The following is a 17272-nucleotide window of genomic DNA, read 5'->3' as shown; positions in this document are numbered from 1 at the left end:
ACCCATCCCTGAACCCTTAACCCCCTTAATTACTTTATACACAACATACCCCTGAATTTAAAAAACGCCTTACTTTCCCTATACAATACTAACCCCTGAACCCTACAAAATCCCATACTACCCCTACACACTCCCCATCCCTAACTCATAAAAACATTAATACTTCATTTTATATTAAATACATTTGAAATCAACCCCTCAGTTACTCGACTTTTCTAAAAAACGAATTGCTTACAGGACCCCGGGATCAGCAACACGGAATGGGAGACACATGTTAAAAATCTTTATTTAAAAAAAGAACCCCAAATAACCAGAAAAAAAGAACAAGGAAGACCAATGGAGGATGAGGACTCTAGTTTAAATCCACATGACACCGTCATAACAGAATCATACCCTACCCAAGAAGAACTAAAGATAACACACACACAATTAAAAAGACTAATACAGAAATTAAAATCAGAGGGGGCCCCGGGGCCAAACGGCATTCCAACCGCAGTCTATAAATCAGACACGGACTTCTGGGCCAACCTACTATCCACACTTTTTAACGACATCTTAAAAAAAGGAACGCTCCCGGAAACTTGGAGAGGAAACATTATCCACCCAATTCACAAGAAAGGGGACCGGAAAGAGCCTGGAAACTACCGTTTAATTTCCTTAATAGATGTTGAAGCCAAGTTGTATGCATCTTGCCTATTGAAAGAGCTGCAGGACTGGGAAACCTTAAGGAAAATAATCCCAAGGTTTCAAATAGGATTCAGATCAGGGATGGGGACAACTACCAATCTGGTCAGTCTTTGCTTAATAACAGACAAGGCTAAAAAAAGAAAACAGAACCTATATGCCTGTTTCGTCGATATAAAATCAGCTTTCGACCATGTTAGCAGGCCCAGGCTGTGGAGCAAGCTAAGAGTGGAAGATGCCGGAATACCTAATAAATGCAATATCAACACTATATAGTGACACATGGGCCAGGGTTAAACAAGGAAACGGTCGCAGCCTGACCAACAAAATCGAAACGCAGGACGGACTTAAACAAGGCTGCGTCCTTGCTCCAAGCCTCTTTAATCTATATCTTGCTGATATTGGAAGAAAAATTGAAGTAATAGAAAGCCACGCACCAAAACTAGGAAACACTCCGGTACCCATAATGCAGTATGCCGACGATATTGTCTTACTCAGCAAAACACCTGTCGGGCTGCAACGCCTAGTGAACACGCTGGTTACGTACCTATCAGAGGAAAACCTGGAGTTGAATAAAAACAAAACTAAAGTGCTGCGAATCACGGAGGGAAAGAAACTTAAATATACATGGACAATCAACAAATCTCCACTCGTAGAACAGGATTCGTACAAATATCTGGGGATGACCATTGAGAGCGGTATAAAAAAAAATAAGCACATCCAGGTACTAAGAGGAAAAGCGCAATCACTAATCTATGCATATAGACAATTGCATAAGACAGTGGGCGGCCCAAACTACACCCACTTACTAAAAGTCATGGCCGCCCAGATTATTCCAATCTTGTCTTATGGTCTAACTGGATGGCTCGGGAGCGAATCACCAATCTTAAACAGCTTACAAAATAAAATATACAAAGTGGTGTTTGGGTTGCCAAATGGAGCATCAGCAGCCCAAGTTCGATTAGAATTTGGTTTACAAAATCAAGTAATTAGGTCAAATTCTACATTCGTAAAACTTTGTCACAAGCTCCGTCTCGCACCAGGTGACTCCTGGGATAAAATGTGCTGGGAGGATATAAACTTCCAAATAAACAAGCCGAATACCAACCATTGGGGAGAATTCCTTAACCAGAGCTTGTCAACCCTTGGACTCCACGAGGTATGGAACAAAAACATTGACCACAAGCAGTTTTGCAAAATTGCAAATGGATCAGCAAAAAAGATCTCCTTGCTTACAGACAAAAAAACCCTAAGCAAACGGAGACACGCCTGGACAGTAATCAACACATACTCCACCCAAAAACCGCAAGCTTTTCTAGCCCAACATTACTGTCAACACTTAAAAAAAATTTATATATCGTACCGTATGGGCTCGCACTTTACAAAAGACTTAATGCCTTCCTGGAAACGCAAAATAGACAGTGCCAACTGTAGACTATGTGGAGACAAGAACGAAACAGTGGCCCACATATTATGTGTATGTCCTATACTGCAAGGCCTAAGAATAAGACATCTTCGGGGAATTTTCAATACACTGAAAATCCGGACCTGCAGACAGGCGGTTATACGGTGGCTAAGCGGCGTTTCCCCCATTCTTACATGTCGAGGAATTAAGTTCATGTCCATGGCATTAAAACAGATACAAGAAAAGGAACAGGCAAATGAAATTACAAAGACTAAAGCAAAATAAATGGGCTCAATATCGTCGAATGAGGCACATGACAAACTGTACAGACTATTGTTAGATAATTATTAGATTTAATGACAATTGTTAAACCTGTATTTTAAATTTTGTGGACGTACATTTCTTACTGCTAGTAAAGATTGTAAAGATTTTAAATAATCATACAATAAAAACATTATGACTTATGAATTGCTTATAATTTAGTAATTATTTACATTAAGTAGCTCTACATTTAATGTTAACTAATTACTCAATTTACATTATTTTAACAATTTTTTACAAAAATAAATTGCTTATTTTTTCATTTTCACATGCCTGCTCGTGCTCCATGCTAGTGCAGCAAAGCTTCTCCAGGAGTGTGTATCAATGCAAGCTTCTGGTGCAGGGTGGGGAGTATTTTTCTATAACGGGGGCATTAATGAGGAGCCAAGGCCAATGAACACGCTAGCCAAATGAATTGGACAGGCACCAACTGGTAAAAAAAAATTAATTCCCAGGGAGAAGGTCAAAAATCTGTTGTTGAGACAGTTCTCAGCAGAGCACAAAAGTGAATGCCATAGAATTAGGATTTGGCTTCCCACAAGGGAGACACTTGTTGAGGTAACCTGTTGCCTAGCAGATTTAGAAGGAGACATAATGATAAAACAGGCCTAGGCAACTCTCGTGGACTCTGCACTGAATTTAAGCTGCAAGGCTACGGTAGCTAAAGAGCTGCATCAGTGGCTTCTCCAGAGACTTGTTGGAGGTGTGTAGGCTGAACGGCTCTGTCCTGTAGGCAATAAGAGCCATTGTGTTCTGCATGCAGTTTGTCCTTGCATGGGACACGTTCTCTGCGTATACTTCATATGATCCGAGCACAACACATGCGGAAGTGTGGAAGAGGTGTGGCACAGCGGCCAGGGCGACTGACGCTGGACGCTGGGAATCACTGTTCGATCCCCGGCGGCAGCGGTCTGCCCAGCACCATGTGACTCTGGGCAATAGCTCGCTTAATCTTCCCGACGGCCCCCAGCGCCTTGACACCTTCGGGTAATTGTTCGCGCTTTACAAATACTGGATATTTACATTTACATGCGTGTGGTAAAGAAAGGCACCAGTTATAGGTAATCAAACACATTTTACAATGATGTGTCTTTGGATAACTCTCCCCTAGTTCATCTTTACTCATGTCCATATGTTTCCGGTGACTGAACATGAGCTGTATTCTCTATGTATCCATTCAGGATCGGAGACAAAGAATGAGCGTAGTCTGAATAATACCTGGGTCTAACTCTTTTAGGACAAGATCCAAAACAAATTGACTTGAGTAAGTAAGTAAGTAAAATTTTATTGTATATGGTTAATAAAAACCTTTACAAAAAGAGAGAATTTCAAAGAACTTATTCTAATAAAATGATTAAGAATACATCTGCTGACATGTGACCATTTCAGAGTAAAAAAAGTCTATCTTTCATTATCTGGCTTCAAAGACTTTTCTTTCAGTGAGACTTTGTATTTTATCCCATTGATTGCTTCTTTTTCGTTTTTCATCAATAGGAGGCTCACTTTCTGAAAAAAACGGGTGGCCCTGCAGGCTGTCTGCAGCTGTTCGCTGTTCAGTACTAGCACGACTGCCGACCGACAAGTTCTAATGTGGAAAAGGCAGAATATTTGGAGGAGATAATACCGTCTCAGGTTGCTCAGAGCGGGACAGATGCACAAGACGTGGATCAGGGATTCTTCAGCCAGACCACAAAGTCTGCACAATGATGTTGGCCAAGTTTGCCGCCATGCCGGGATCTGGTCTTTTGTGGAATAGGTTCCCAGCCGCAGACGTAACAGCATTTGTTGCGTTGATGGTGTTATGTAATTGACTAGGTACGGTTGAGGAATGCTTCTGTCGTACGTGGCCAGTACCATCCATCCGTGTTTTTTCTTGGCCAATATTGCTTTGTCAGCGATCCTGGATTTATGTTTCGCCGCACCATTGGCCGCTTTTTTAAAGGCCGCGAAGGTGTGTTCATTGTTCTACGTCTGTTGCATGTCAAGGTTTTCCAACGCTACTTCCAGTGTTTTTTTCCATGCCTTTTTTCCTTTGGTTTGATTGTTGATTTCGGTCCAACAGTGACCCATCAGTGTATCCGCTTGTGCTGCTCTTAGTTTCCAGCACGTTTTTATTAAGGCGGCTTGTCTTGCGTGAATCTGGTTAAGTAATCCGAATTCCAGGCGTACCTGCGCCTGTGATGCAAACTTCGGAATTTGGTAGAGATATTTGATCAGCGCGGACTGTTGGAGATTCAGGAAATTCGCATCTTTGCCTCTGTATAGGTCGGAGCCATACGTGAGGGAGGGTAAAAATTTGGCAGCGATCACTTTCAGCAAGTATTCGTTAGATGGACATATTAGTTTTGTTTTTAGTGTGTTTAGGGCAAACCGCAATTTGATTGCCTGAGATTTTCTGTACAAAGTGTGTTCTTTTAGTGACCATCTTGAATCAACAAGTACTCCCAGATACTTATAGGTGAGACATTGCTCTATGTTATTTCCCGCGATGTGCCATCTGAATGTTTGCTGCCCTTGGTGAGACACGAAGCAAACCACTTTTGTTTTTTTATAGTTGAATTGCAGCCCATGCGTGCAGGTGTATTTGTGCAACTTAGTTATGGCGCGTTGGAGACCCAGCGGGGTCTGGCTGCACAAGACAATATCGTCGGCGTACTGCATACACCTTATTTTGTGTTGGGCTAGTTTTGGTGGATCGCTTTGAATCTCTGAGATACTCTTGTCAAGGTCCGCAGTGAAGATGTTAAAGAGGGTGGGGGCTAAAACGCATCCCTGCTTGAGCCCAATTCGGGTGGGGATTTTTGATGTTGTCCTGTCCCCATTACCGAGTTTTATCTTGACCCAGGTGGATGAGTATAGATTTATGATGGCGCGTAACAACTTCGGGGGGGTGCCCCAGTTGGCCATCTTTTCCCATAGTATCTCCCTTGGCACTGTATCGAACGCCGCTTTTAGGTCAACAAAACAGGTGTACAGTTTTGTTGAATTGGCTTTTGCTCTCTCGACAAGAAGGTTGAGTGCTGTCAGATTGCATAGCGTATTGGTTCCGGGCCTGAACCCTGTTTGGGTGATTGGAAGGATGTTGTTGCAGCTGATCCAGTCTTCCAGTGCAATCAGGAGATTTGATGCGTATACCTTGGCCTCTACATCAATGAGCGCGATCAGTCTGTAATTCGCGGGTTCTGTGCGCGCTCCTGCTTTGAAAATTGGGTGCAAAATACTCCCTCTCCATGAGGAGGGAATGCTTCCTGATTGGAATGCATGATTATACAATGGGGAGAGATATTCTGCCCAGAACGAGTGATCTTGTTTGAAGAGCCCATTTGGCAAGCCATTCGGGCCTGGGGCACCTTTTGGCCTCAGTTTATTCAGGACCGTTTGGACTTGGCATTTCGTTATCCAGGTTCCTTCAAAGGTTTGGTCTTCGTGCTTTTCTGTCAGTTGGATGATGAGAGGGTGTTCCTTCCTTACTTTCGCGTCGGTCGTTTGAGACTGCTCTAGATGGTGTATCCAGTCTTCCTGTGAGTCCATACTTCTTTTTTGTATATTTGCCTTAGATTATGTATTTGCTGCCTGATGTGGTCACCATTCTTGGGGTCTTTTCCTTTGAGTTTTCTAAGTTCCTGATTGAATAACCTTTTTTTTTTTCCTATTGCACCCGAGTGAGCTTGTTGTGACTGACAGGGTTTTCTTTTGTTAGTTTGTTTTTGTTGACCAAATTTGTCGGTTAGGAGTGCAGTCATTTTTTCCCAGTTTTCTTGATGTGCAAATGGGTTTGTTGCCTCGTCTTCTGCCGACATTAGTTTCACATGAACCATGATTTCATCCGCGTTCTTTCCATTCCATGCTAATCGCTTAAGATTATAAAGGGTCGGAGTTGTCATCAGGTCTTTTGTTGCTGGGGCCTTGGAGTGTTGCAATCTGAGCTCTATTGCTTGTAGACTGTGATCGCTCTCCAGTTTGTGGATTATTCTGTAGGTATCTACTATTTGGAATACTTCAAAGTCCACCATGGTGTAGTCCAGAATTGATTGGGCCTTTTTGACAATTCTAGTCGAGGATGCCGGCTGATCCTGCAAGAAACGGCCATTCAAAGTGATCAGTCCGATATCGGCCAACATTTGGGCGCACATCTGGCCATGTTTGTCTTTTTTCCGATGGTTTGTTATTGTAGGTGGTATTCTTTTCCCGTGCCGCTTTGTACGTTGGATGTCATGAACGGGGTCTCTTTCTAGTAGAAACATGTTTAAGTCGCCAGAAACCACCAAGCCAGCCTGTTGGTAGGTGGCTTGCAAGGATTTGTGAAATGCTTTTAGGGACAGAATTTTCTGTAATTTGTTCTTTGTTGCCGGATGAATATAGATATTGCATATAACCAGTGAGCCACACTCTGTGGTAACTTGTTGTCCTGAACTGGTGTCAGTCGGGAGCATGATTTTGATGCATTGAATCCATGATTGACCTGACTCAATTGGCTCAACAGACCATGGGATGCTGGTGTTTAGATAAATCGATAGGCCTCCCGCTGCCCTGCCGGTTAGACCTCTTTTGATGGCGTGTTGTATTTCTTTAAAGCCAGTTATGTGGTCCGATGCAATTGACCAAGTCTCTTGGAGTAATATGATGTCGAATTGTTTGAGGAATGCTATAAGTTCAGAGTCATTTGTTTTGCCTGCCAGTCCATTTATATTCCAAGAGCATACCTTCAGGTTCGGCTTTCATGCTTCCTCCCTCTTGATGTCCACTGGGGTTGCCATTGGAGCTAGGACTTTCCGCACCTGTCTGACGACTCCCGTCCCTCCTTGTTGGATGATCCGTAAGTTGGACCATCCTCCCTTGCTGCTGTCCGAACGGCATGCCGCGCCCCGGAGTATTCCACTATTAAACTCTGGGCTTGCGTCTGCCAACGTGGATAACGGGCCCGGGTATCTTTCAATTTCGACCGGTCTGATCTCGATTCCCCATTTTGCAAACACTTCCCTCTGTTGCCAGAATTCTTTGGCCTTCAGATGATCATTCCAAGTTACCACTGTCATCTCTCTTCCGTTTGCGTTCGGGATTATTTTGAATTCAATGCTTTCGATGTGGATGGTCTTCAGGTGTTTCAATGTTTCAATTGAATTAATGAGTTTTAAAATGGCGCTCCGGTTAAGAATGTCATGCTTACCCCTGGAGCTGTAGTGTGGGATAAGTTCGTGAGCAAGTGCTTCAGCTGGATATGGTACCTCTGAATCTTCTTTTGGCCCCACCCGCCTGATTTGGCTGTTTTTTTGGGTGTGCTCTCGATAGCCCTGATATAGAATATTTGTGTGAGCTACTGGTTCGTTCTCAGATCCTAGTTGGAAGGGACTTGATTTCTCTGCTCCTTCTGTTGGGGTGCTTTGTTTCGACCCTTTATCCCAAGGATTTTCTTTTTGTAACGTGATCATCTTTGTAAAATAGTGTGTGATGGTTTTTTGTTCTGTTTGCGGAAAGGGGCCAACCACCCGATCCGTTTTTATCTTTTCTTGCACTTGATGAGAAACGTTATGATTACTTTGGATTTTATTTTGGGTTATTGACTGAGGCGGGGTTTGTGGGGAAGGGTGCAGACATAATGCTCCTTGGTCGTCCTCTGCATTGGACATTGATTCTCTGCCCTTATTTCCATTCTCTATTAGTTCTGTTGAGTAGTTTTGAATTGTGTTGTTGACCAATAGGGTCTCTTGGTGGTGGTGCCTTTTCAGTAATGTTGCTCCTTTTTTTCCTTGTTGTTTGTTTTGTCTGGCTTTCCTCAAGCGTTTTCGCTCGCGTTTTGTTAGGGGGTTAGATTGTTTTGGTTGCTCGTTTGTTTGAGGCCCTAGGTTTTGGCTGCCTTGATTGGCCGAATCGTCAGTGCCAGTTGAGTAAGCTTGGGAGTTTTTAAAAGTTGCTGTCTCGGTGTGTGCGATGGTGACTGTGATGGTTTCTCCCGATAGATCCTCTGATTTTTTTTTCACTTTTTGAAGTATCCCCGCCAATGATTGCGGAGATAGCTTGGGTGCTTCCTCCCGTTTGGACCGCAGTTAAGTCCTCGCTAGCTGGGGTATCCCTGCTGATGGCACTTGTCGGGGGGTGGAGGACGTTTCCTGCACCTGTATCTTCACGCATTGTGTGGGGCTTATTCGTGTTTTTTCTAACCTCTGACAAAATGTCTGATAATATATTTGGCAGTGCTGCAAGATGAACCGTTGTTTCAAGGCACTGGCATTCATGGAACCTTGTGTGCGGGTCTTTCTGCACCCGTTCGATAAGGGAGTTAAACTCGTTAATTTTCCTGTCTATTCCTGCTACATAGGAAGCCAGGAGTTGCAACAGTTCGACCTGTAACTCTAATTTTGCTGAGTGTTGTAGTAGCGCTGTCGAAATGGTTTCCATGATGCTTATGAATGGAGGCCATAATGGAGCCTGTTGTGGGGTGAAAAGGTCTGAATGGTTATTGCTGGTTTGAGGACTGTAGCAAGCTTTTACCTCTGATTTGTTCCGATCGGAATCTAATGAGATCCTTTCCGGGCCTGGTCCCGGTGTTGGTGCTGATTTGTATGTTAGGTTCTGGGCCTCTGTTCCTTTTGATGAAAATTCTGTATTTTGTGAAATGATGGGGTGATGGAGATGGACCTCTCCTAATGTTCCTTTTAGAGAATATGCTGTGTTTTGTGAGATGATGGCATGATGGAGATAGACATCTCTTAGTGGACTTTTTGGAGGTTTTGCTGTCACCTCACTGCAAGATACTTGGCTGGTCTCACTAGGGTTGTCAAGAGCTGGCGATGATCCGAGGCCTGCTAGGGATGTTGGTGTTTTGTCAAACTTGGTTGGCTCCTTAGTGCGAGTTGTTGGGCTATCCTGTGTCCTGTGATTTCCCAAGTTTGTATGGACGTAGCCAGTCGATGGTGCTCCCTCTGACCTTTCTGAAGAATCTGTGCTTGTGATACCCCTGTCCCACAAGTCACTGTTGGCCGTTGCTGTGGATGTAGGAGGGACGGCCCCTAGGGCGGGGGCCGTGATACTAAATGAAGGACCCTGGTTTGTTGAGCCCTGCTTTACTGACAGGTTTGTGGGTTTTTCCTCTGGTGAGACTGATGTGTCTGTGTGCCTGTACCTTTGGGCGTTACGGTTGTTTGACGGTTCTCTATTGATTTGGGCTGTTACTTTGTCAGTCGTTTTTTTTGGGGTAGGGGTAGACCATATGTTATGGCTGTTGTCTTTTGGAGAGTTGCTCTGTGACTGCAGGACTGTCGTTGTGATGTCAACTGCCTGAGAGAGTCTTTTGTTGCTGGTGGTGAGCTTGGATGTCTGTGCTTGCTGCAATGAGGAAGTCTGGAGCGTTGAGGATGCAGAAAATGTCGACGGTAGGGAGGGCGAAGAGGGAATTAAAAAATCTGTGATCTTGGCGTGTGTGAGGCCAAGGCGTTTTTTTGGGATCTTGTTGGGGGGAGGGGGGGGGAGGGGGAGAACCTCTCGAATCTAGCCCATCTGTTGGATCCTCATCGAAAGGGTCACTAGATCCTTCACTCATATTTCTGCGTTTCTGTTGACGTCTTTTGTATTTGATCGGCTCTGTTCGAACTCTGCCCGATCTCATGTTGGGAGGTTGAGTGCGAGGTGAAGCAGGCCTGGCGCAGATGGAATCAGGGATTGTTGGATTGAAGTGCCAGCGCCCCCTTCTGGATTCTCCTTTTTCCTTCCTGCTGCCTCGGTGCCTGGGAGTTGGGTGTCCCCCCTTCCCCCTGGTGCTGCTTGTGTCCTTTTCCTCTAAAGCGCCACCTATTGCCTCTGCACTCTATAGGCGGCGTGCTGCAGTCTCAGGCACTGGCAAGTCGGGCATTGTCAAAGTTCAGGCGTGTGTGAAATAACCACCTCAAAGTAAAGCAAAGTAAAGCAATGCAATGTGGCCTTTCTTTACCTAGCTGTGGATGCCGATCACTGACCTGACCTGACTCCTCCCGAGCTCTCCTGTGTTCGGCGGTGCGATCCTTTCCTTTCCTCTACAGGTAGAGCCTTGGGGTAGATGCCGTGGCTCACCGCTCCTCCCCTGCCTTCGCCTTCACCCTCGCTGCTCTCTCCGCCTCGATGCCTCGACGCTTTCCCCTTCGGTGTCCTGTCGGTGTCCTGTCGAGCGGTCGATCCTCGGAGCCCGAGACTGAGGGGGCTGAGACTGAGGGGGCCGAGAGGACCGGCAGGGCGGACCCCTCTCTCTGCCGCCGCAGGGGATGCCCTTCGACTGTTCGTCTCCTTGTTTTCGGCTCCGGTATGCAGGCGGGAGCGGGCTTCCGCTCTTACAGTCTCTTGTCTCTGGTCTGTTCGAGTCTGCTCGCAGGCTAGGGCTTGTGCCGCGCTGACCGTGCTGACCGCTGACTGCTGACTGTGGAGAAGGGTATGGTGAGTCCCCATTGACTTGAATTGACAGTGAAGTGTAGCTGGACAAAAGATGGTTTCATATAGTTTTGATAAAGCTTGTGCACCTACTGAGGCCTGAACAAAACATTGATGGCATACACAATGAGCTTCTGAAAATACTCAAATGTTAGTTTTCTGTCAAGTTAACCTCCATGCACAGGGCCAGCATTGCTTGCGTTAGTTTTTACTTCTGTTTCCTTTTGGTGTTTTAAGTAATAAGAACTTTGTTATATAACGTTCACTTGGTGTAAACAAGGGAGAAAATATTGACTCCAATAGGCATTGTTTCTGTGTTGCTTTATTATCAAGATCGTTTAAAAGGACCCCTGCACCCCAAGTCCCTGGCCCTTAAGGAGCTCGTCCGACGCGGTCACTACGACCTACAGCATCCCGACTTACCTCTGCTGTTGTTGGATCTCTATGTGTAGCCTCCAGTTAATCGCCTGCAGCCTGTTTTCAAATCCAAGTTCCTCCATTAATTTGCATTGGGTGCCCAACGCAATTTGCACCCAGGCGCTCCTGTGCCGCTGGTGATGTGTTTTGGTGCGGCTTTGTGCTCCCTGTGCTTGTCGATACCCCAACCTATCTGCGAGCAATGTCTCTTCATGCACTCCTGTCTCCATTGGGTCCGATCTTAAACTTTGACTTCTGCACTGGTGGTGCAGTGTTCGTGCTGTGTTGGTTATTACCTGAACCTCGCCCTCTACTGACCCTGCAACCTGAACACTGGAACTGTAAATTATATACTTACCTGCAACAGTGCATTGTTGTTTTCTCCCATAGGTTAACATTCCAAAGACTGAAAATTGCACTGTCCACTTTTGAAACTGAAAAGAATTTCTATATAAAAACGTACTTGCCATTTTTCATAGATCTTGGTCTTAAAATAAATCTTGAGCAAGGCTTTTTTTAAAATAAAATTGCTGTGGAGCTCCTTTTTGAGTCATGTCATTTATTGGTCATTGTCTGCACAGCAAATGTCTTACACTCCTCTGTGTTAGGTCTAAGGCTGCTCGCCTACTCTACCACAAATATAGCACTTTGGTTTTGCGTTGAGCCCTGTACACTTCTAAAGGAAACTCTCTACTCTCTGCATGGTGTAACCACCTAGTGGTATATCATGTACATGGCCAGCTTCCTACAGACACTTAGTTGTCATAAGGAAAAATTAACTTGGGCTCCGAGGAAACTTTCTTCTGTTTGCTGCCACACCTTTACAGGGTCCAGGTAATTAGTTACAGACTTGCATGGCTTAATCAATCACTTAAACCATCTGGACCACTCTGCCAGCACACTGAAATGAAAATCATGCGAGTGATCCAAGAACTACAAGAGCCTCTCTTCTAGCCAGCAAAGGAAGCAGGTTCAACAGGTCCTTGAGCATCATGGAGCACTCTATTTTTGTTGGATGTCATGGACTCCCAGTTCAATCCTGCATGTAAACCGGGAACATCTCCTGCGTCCCTAGGAAGAGCAGAAGAGGTCGTGCTATAACCAGTACATAATCCATCATGGTTGGATAATAGTTCTTTACAAAATTTGTATTTACAAAGGGATCAGAGAAATAGTGAATGAGGAAAAGCCAAAAAATAAGTCTTGTGGTGGTGGCAATATGCACATCTCCGCTTTGCTAAGACATCAGTCCAAAATACTGAGAACAAGCATGAATTCTAACCTTCCCATGACATAAATCCAGCGCTATGCCCTAAGTATATCGTAGACTGCTACAGCTGTTAAAAATCATGATCACAAGGTTTTACTGTGATTGACTAATGGAAGAAGGCCTTTTGTCTTCATGAAATGAGGAGATCATCATAATAACAAAATATCATTACAGAAGAACATGGTGTGTACATATTTTTGTAATCCCTTTATTAATTGCATGTTCTGCTCGGGTACCACAGTTTACATTCTGTTATAGCCATCTATAATTTACTAATACCAGCATGTTATTCTTTACAGGTACTTCAAATTACTTTTGCACCAGGGATTCCCAGCTGAAGACAATTGTCCATTGGACTTTGCCTGCGAGGAAATACAACTCATGCACATTTATATAGCTTTTTATAGGGATAAGCCAATGCCTTCCTAGGCTCATATTTTCTGATGTACATATCTGTTATTAATATTATTTTTTAAATAAACAATACTTTTGTTGTTCCTACACAAACTGCCTCTTTTAAAACTGAATATTAAGCAATACTTTAAATTAAAACTGATGCCAGGTGGCAATGCAGTACAGGTCTCTTTACTCCGATAATTTATGCAGTCTTCCCTTCCATTGTAGCTTTTATCCGAATGTTTGGGGAAATTTGCTTGACTAATATAAGCATACTAACTTGTTTATTTAAGCAGATGTTTGTATCTCTTAATGAGACATATGTACTTTCTTGCATTATCACTGCAAATATCCATTTACATTTGGAGAGTGGATAAAGACTGTTTTGTCAGCAGATGACATTGAAATCAAAATTCCGCTTAGAATAATGTGTTATTGATAATCATGGAAATGTATACTGGATGTTTATTATGCTTATCTAAGGCAGCTCTTTATTTAAACAGCTAAGGAGTTTGTCACTTTAGAATAAAGTGTAATCGTACCCAGGGTTTTGTAAGCACCGCATTAGAAAGTGATGAACACTGAAGCCAATGCACTTATCAGTCTTTAAGGAGAGGACTTAGCCACTTTGGCCTTTTTCCTTTTAGGCACAAATATGTTTAAAATATATGACTTTGTTGAGAAGATGTCTGTCAATTTCTTCATAGTTAGCAGTTGCATTCTTAACATGAATTTATGGACATGTCAACAACTCTTGTTTGTACCTTTGTTGTCCTCTAGCAAAATCAGTAATTTGTGTAAGGTGCGGTCACTACTGCTGCCCTCCCTGCACCTCATTATTGATCGTGATTTACAATTCCAAAAGTTATGTTTTGATACTGTGTGCCGGTTTACATGTATCCAGTGCAGAATTCAGACTTAATCCTGCTGGCCATGGTTCTGCAGATTTTCTTTTTATTTCATGGTATTGATTGATTTAGAAACTGTTATTGGCACATAATTTGTAATATGCAACAAGTGGTGTCTTCTCAACCATAGCAAGGCAGTGGGTTCTTAACAAGCCATTCATGTGAAGATAGCAACTGAACTTCACAATGAGCTTCACGAAGCTCAAAGTGTGTATAGTGAATGTACAGTGCAATCTTGTATTTAAAAATACAAACCTGGTTTGTTGATGATTTTGTATTGTCTAAAAAGGTTTACAATGTAATGAATACTGTTGATTAAAAACATATACTTTGGCAAAATGTGTCATTATTTTTATGAAAGTAGAGCTCAAACCATTTTAGCACACCTTTGTGTTATTGAGTCCTGCATCTTAAAAACTTTAATCTGATAGAGACTGTTAGTTGTAGATTCCTTACCTTAGAATTCCCCTAGGTGTCAGTCTGGATCGAGAGGTATTTTCTCAAGCAGTACCCCTGCACATCGTTAGGTGGTGTCGGTCAGCTCCGCGTCTGTCGTTGGCATCGCAGACCCTACATAGACGCCACCTATGTATGCTGATGTCCGTTATTTCTTTTTCCTTGCCAGCTGGCACATATCTGAGAGCTACCCCTAGGCACTTTTTGACTAAATTTTTGGCAACGTCTTTATTCAAGTCGTAGACTCCTGGTGAGTCAAGGATGTCCGAGTGAAGGACCTGCCTTAAGCCCTGCGGTTCCTGCCACCGGATGATGTTGGCGACTGATCCGCACCCCTTGTGCCTTTGGTGTCTGGAGTGTGACCATGACCCGAAGTTGTGCTCCTGTGCCAGGCTAGGAACCCAAAGGCTTTGCGGGAGCGAACTCTAAAGCTGCTGGTAGGCGTTGCTCCTGTTCTCGTTTGAGGGGAAGGTCTTGAACGGACATGCAGGCCACACTCCTTGCACTTTAAGTCTTCGGGGAGATCTTTGGCTAAGTAAGGGAAGCACAAGAATAAGTTTTAGAAGAAGTTTAAGAAGCAGCAGTGTTCTTTTACTTTTTCCAGTCGGTCGGCCGATATGGGATCCCAGGTATTGTTGCCCAAAGGCTCCGTCTCCTTCCCAGATCCGGCAGGTCTTTGAGGCCCTGTATCTCACATTTGGGGGGTCCTGGGACTACGATGCCGGTGGCTTGGGCCCCGGCTCTGGAAGGTCCCTGTGGATCCAGATCTGGATCGCGCCATGCGATCTCACTTGACCTTCCCTGAGCTGATTCCGACGAAGAGACACCTGAACGTGCCCCGCTCGGTGTCGACCCCATCCTAATCCCTGAAGTGGACACGGCCCCTGATCAACGTCGATTGATGCCGGAAGGGACTTTAGTTCCTGTGTTTATTCCTGGTGTTCCTTTTGGGACAGAAGGTAAGGAAGAGGACTGGGAGGTGCTGCTGGTCCCTTTAACTGACCAGCTTGAGGAAATAGACTTGTGAATGGACCTGGGTGATGCCAGTGGTCTGGACACTTCCCCTGACACTGGCTTGCTTTCTCCCCCTACCGTGGCTACGGAAGAGGGAGCTTCCTATGCTTCCTATGCTGTTGTGGTTAAAAGGGCAACCAAGTTCCTCGACCCCCCCCTACCGTGGCAGTCAGGTCTAACCTTCTAACAGATGCTTCACCCTGCTCCTTTCTCTTCTGTACCCCTTTTGCCATTCAATGAAGCCCTCACGGACGTCATTCTGGGCCCTTTATCCAAGCCCATCACAGGGACTCCAGTGGATAGGATGATTGCCTCCTGCCACCGCCAGGGTGACCCAGCGTTCGTGATCCAATACCCCACCCTTGAGAGGTTGGTAGTCCAAGCCTCTTCATCAAAAGGCGCATTCCCTTAAGCTGCCCCAGATAGGGAATTCCGGAAACTGGGCTATATTAGAAGATGATGTTCTCTTCCTCCAGCTTGGTGTTGTGGCAGGTAAATACTGCATGCCTCTTGGGCCGATACTCCCAAAGTATCTGGGATGCGGTCATTCAGGTGCTACCTCAGTACCTGAGGAGGGCCTGACCGCTCTCTCTCAAGCAGTTGCAGATGTGGACTGGATACCACCGGCTCACTAGCCAGAATGATTACCACGTCGGTAGCAGTTAGACGCTACGCTTGGTTGAGGGCCTTTAGCTTCGCTGGGGATGCCAGTCTTCCTTGATAGACATGCCCTTTGATGGCAATCGCCTTTTTGGCAACAAGGCAAACTCTGTGCTTGAGCGCTTCAAAGATTCTCGAGCTATGGCCAGATTCGTGGGCCTCGTGACTACCTCACATCCACCTCAGTCTGCCTTTTGTGGCTACGGAAGGGGTGCCCATCCACTTGCTGTCCAGCCAAACAACAGAGATACACAAACTGTAAAGCCTCTGCGTGGCCACAGATGTGGGACCCAGAATCAGAGAGACAACGGATGGGCCAGTCCACCCTTTTCTCCCCTTGCTGCAGCCTCCAAACGTACCTAGTCTGATGTTTCAGGCCCATTAACAGCCAGTTGGAGGCAGGATCCGCCATCACCTCCTCCACTGGCAATCCATCACGTCTGACAGGTGGGTGCTGCAAATAGTCCGAAGGAGCTACTCCCTCCCCTTCAAGACTACCTCTCCCTCCATGCCACCTTCTTTTGATCACATGATTGAGAATCATTTGGCAGTTCTCCTTTAGGAAGTATTGGCTCTCTTGGCCAAGGGAGCTATAGAGAGGGTGCCTGTGCCAGAGTTAGGTCGTAGTTGTTGTTCCAGGAAACTTTCTTCTACCCAAGAAGGACAAAGGCCTGTTTTCTATCTTAGACCTCCAGGCCCTCAATTTCTTCCTCGGGAAGGAGAAGTTCAAAATGCTCACCCTAGCCCAAGTTCTGTCTGCACGACGCAGGAGACTGGCTGGTGGCGTTAGACTTGCAGAATGCTTATTTTCATATCCCCATCCTGTCGGCCCACAGACTTTCCCTTTGGTTTCACGGTGGGCCATGGACACTTTCAGTTCACCATGCTCCCCTTTAGCCTTACCACTGCCCCATGGCAGATGGCAGTGGTTGCAGCTCATCTGCGCGGGTCAGGGTTCCAGTATTCCCCTATCTCAACGACTGCCAGTTGAAGACAGGCTTGCCCCAGGCTGTTGTCTCCCACATCTAGACTATGGCAGATCTCCTGCATTCACTGGGGTTCACTATCAAAGTGCCGAAGTCACACCTAACTCCCTCTCAGATGCTCCATTTCATTGAGGCAGTTCTGGACACAGTGCAGTTTCGGGCTTATCCTCCAGAGCAGCGAGTCTGGGATATTCGAGCTATGATACTGATGTTTCAACCTCTATCCTGGAGCTCCGGGTAATCAGACTGGCTCTCGAAGCATTCCTTCCCTTTCTCAGGGTCTCAGGGGGAAAGTGGTCCTGGTCTTCACCGACATCACCACCGCCATGTGGTACTGTAACAAACAGGGCGAGGTGGGGTC

The 17272-nt window shown here is 45.2% G+C and overlaps 1 protein-coding gene across 4 annotated transcripts in view; it reads left to right on the top strand.

The window, feature by feature from the left end:
* The window catches only part of MBD2 (methyl-CpG binding domain protein 2), a 525750-nt gene that overhangs the window by 289145 nt on the left and 219333 nt on the right, over positions 1-17272 (top strand). For 2 of the 4 annotated variants that reach the window (XM_078674813.1, XM_078674815.1), the window contains one exon: positions 12791-14134. The exons of 1 other annotated variant lie outside the window; for it this stretch is intronic. The gene's annotated coding sequence lies outside the window, so the exon portion shown is untranslated. Of the gene's footprint in view, positions 1-12790; positions 14135-17272 lie in introns of those variants that run through there. One more of the 4 variants, XM_078674816.1, reaches the window with a different exon arrangement.

Source organism: Lissotriton helveticus, chromosome 2_1 (genome assembly GCF_964261635.1).
Source record: "Lissotriton helveticus chromosome 2_1, aLisHel1.1, whole genome shotgun sequence".
NCBI lineage: Eukaryota > Metazoa > Chordata > Amphibia > Caudata > Salamandridae > Lissotriton > Lissotriton helveticus.
This window is presented reverse-complemented; position numbering and strand designations above follow the sequence as displayed.